The sequence below is a fragment of the Opisthorchis viverrini genome (genome assembly GCF_000715545.1).
Source record: "Opisthorchis viverrini unplaced genomic scaffold opera_v5_480, whole genome shotgun sequence".
NCBI classification, from domain to species: domain Eukaryota; kingdom Metazoa; phylum Platyhelminthes; class Trematoda; order Opisthorchiida; family Opisthorchiidae; genus Opisthorchis; species Opisthorchis viverrini.
The window spans coordinates 135,336-138,603 of NW_008752138.1; the positions used below are offsets into that span (position 1 = coordinate 135,336).

Genomic DNA, 3,268 nt, shown 5'->3' on the forward strand with positions numbered 1-3,268 from the left:
GCTCTGCTGAACGTGTCAACATCGCTTGAGGGTGTTCTAGCAACTAAGTTCTTCATGTGGTGGTTAGGAAATCAGGTCAATCTACCTTGAAAACCTGAGCGGCACTGTACAACTTTTTCTTCCTTATTGGGTGCTCTGTCCTGTCCTATAAACTGCCGATCATCCGCCCATGATCAACAACAATGTTCAACAATTGGCAGAAAGTTTACTAGTTCGCAGCTGCCTGAAGTGTCGTGAGATGCGCCCTGCTGAGGATTCCCAACAAGGATCGAACAGTTGTATGGCTTCTCAGCATAGATGGACTTTTCTCAGGGGCAGAGTCCTCCTGGAAACTGTTCTTGCCTAGTGAGTGACACGAGGACTCATGTTCCCACTAAACCTATGGGTAAGAGGAGCTATCAAGTTGTTCATTATCTGAACAGTTGACCAACATATTTGTCCAGCGTAGCGTAGGGTGTGGTTTTGTCCACTAAGGTTGAGCGACACGAAGGTATTTTGACCCGGCAGTCACCGGTAAACCAAAGCTTTCTTCAGGCGGCCTCTGGATCGGATAACTAGTAGATCAGCAACAACTATCACAGCTTTGTTCTGTCGTCCTGAATCAATAGGGTAGTTACTGAGGAAGAGAATATCCATGACGTTCTGTTTCATCTGTCCGGTGTACAATGATATTAGGAGTTAAAATCAAATTATTGAGTCGAATTGCTAACCTTGTACAAAAATTGAGGGCGAAAGTAGTGCCACTGATCTCTGGGGTAGTTCTGGGTGGGCTGATGCAGATCAGGCACTGCTGTTTGGTTTGATCGTGTAGACCAGGCTCAGTGCTTGGAACAGACGGGGACCCAAGAAACATAACGGCAACAAAAACCTCTCTGGTTCGGTTCAATTTTAAAAACGTATAGACTAGTATACGTGCGCACATTTCTAATGTGACTACCTTACTCGGGACATAATGTTTCCTCTGTCAAGCTGTAGTAACAAGAATAAACGGCTGGTGAAGACTACGTTGTTTGATTTAAGTAGTTAGACGTTTGATAAAAAAAGTCCAGCTCTTTGACCTCTGGATAAGACTGCTTGCTTTGCGCGCAGTGATTTTGTGGTAAGCAAACGTCCTTCTTGTAAGAAGTTCACAAGAAGCTTACAAGTACTCACATTTCAACATATCCACGAGGACTGGATGCACGCAGTGTCGATGAGCCCTAGCTAAACAGATAACAACTATCCCGATTGTCAAGACTGGGTAAGACCTTGAGGGGAGGTGTTTTGCCTGTTTTCTCGGTTCATGTGACGGAAATACACGATGTACTGACTCCCAACTCAAACAAATTGATGTGGAAATCGGATACTGCATGTACAAATTAGAAGCATCTTGAGTGATTGAGTGGCAGTCAGCTTGAATAGCGATTGCTAAACTCATTCCACAGGCTAATAGGATGCCTCTAGCCCTATGAGTACTAAAATATACTCTAAATCAGTATTCGTTCTCACTAACAATGGGTGGATCAGGACCTTTCCTGGTTTGCAGCTGTGTACTCAAAGGAATGTCCCCCACGGATATTCACACACACACAACTTCTTCATCGCTGAAATAATGCGGCGAATTCTAGAAGCCCTTCAAAACACCGTTATTCCAATCACTGACAGTGAGAATCTTATGACACGGGGTGATCAGGCATCCTCCTTGTCTTTGAAAACAAAGACCAAACATAAACTAACCACCATCATACCATTCTTCGGTATACATCTTGTATCTTAAAGTGCAATGACATGTTCCAGAACGTTCGGGCTCTAAATATGCGGAGGATTTCAGATATCTCCATAGTAGTAGCGACCTCGACGAAAGTGTGTCAGTGAACACATCTCAAAGGCCTGAATCACGTTCCCTGGCATGCGTTACTTGTGGTGTCATATCACTGGGCAACGGTCATGTCTACAGGGCTACAATAGGTGTATGGTGGCACAGCATGGCCTATGCGGAGAGGGTGTGAGTTGTCTTTAGGTTTTTTTACCACTGATATCTCAGAAGTGTTGCTGCTGTCGGATGACGTCAACGAATTCGTAAGAAAGCATGCGAAAAATGTTGTCTTTGTGCGCTATGCATGCCAAAGCGTTGTGTACCGAGACAACCGTTGCTATTTGTACCTCCTTCATAATGGCTCAAACTGCGAGTTGGACGCGTGACTTAACAGAAAGACTTGGAAGATATCACGAAGGGCTTAGGTGTTGTTGGTGCAGTCTGACTTCTAGGATGGGGTTTCCATGACCGTCGCTGAATCTGTCCGGAGACACTGCAAGAAAGGGTGCCTGATTGATGTCAGTGGCATTTGTGTCGCCGGTCTCTTCCCAGATTGATTGGCTGAGCGCTTAGAGGAGTAGGCACCTCAGGATGCATGTGATGATGATGATGATGATGATGATGATGATGATGATGATGATGATGATGATGATCAAAGTTCGGTTCATGGCAGCTAGGGTTAACCTTCGTTTGGGTCATGAGTTTATGCTGAACTGCGTTCACCAATGATTGGTTTAACCAGTGGAGTACATTGTGTTTGTAGCTTAGAAATACAGAAGCTAGTCACCCTCAGTTGCATGTTCGTTCCTGTAAACAAGGATTAAACCCAACTGACAACCCGGCTTTCGAATCTTAACCCATACCGTCTAACAGACCACGTGAATATCGGTTTTAACCTTCTTTTGCTCATGGCTGATTGTCACTCTGCCGGTACACCACAGCGTGATTATAGCGCAAAAGTTTTCGATCATTACAGCCAAATACGAAGCTATTTTTGTGACCTAGAAGCGCAATTTTTAAACTCTATCAATTTATTGCAATATCAAATCAGTAAATAGTCGATATCATTCTCAGCCACACAATACTCGTGCGAAAAATCTATTTTTCCGTGCAAGAATTGAGCTGTTACGTTCGCAGAATGCCCCTACAAAAAGTGCTAATTTATGCGTAGTAAGTATCCATCTTGGCATTATCCGAACATATGAGCGTCACTCATAGTAAAAAAAGGCAGCGATAACAGCACACACAATCTGTTGGTGGGTAAACATTCTACTCTGGATGGGAGGTCTTTCATCGTGACCACAGTCGAGCGATACTCGGTTCAACATTTCATTTCCACATTATGTGATGTGGGATCCACGCCTGTAATATATATATATATATATATATATATATATATATATATATTGCTCCGAGTTAGCTTCGTGAATCCACTCGCTGAACTGAGCAGTTTTTTTCCAGTTATCAATCGAG

General features: G+C 43.6%; 1 protein-coding gene across 1 annotated transcript in view; it reads right to left on the reverse strand.

The window, feature by feature from the left end:
- Window positions 1–3,268, reverse strand: part of T265_11312 (hypothetical protein) — a gene marked incomplete at both ends in the record, with an annotated part of 6,153 nt that overhangs the window by 670 nt on the left and 2,215 nt on the right. The window lies entirely within an intron of this gene.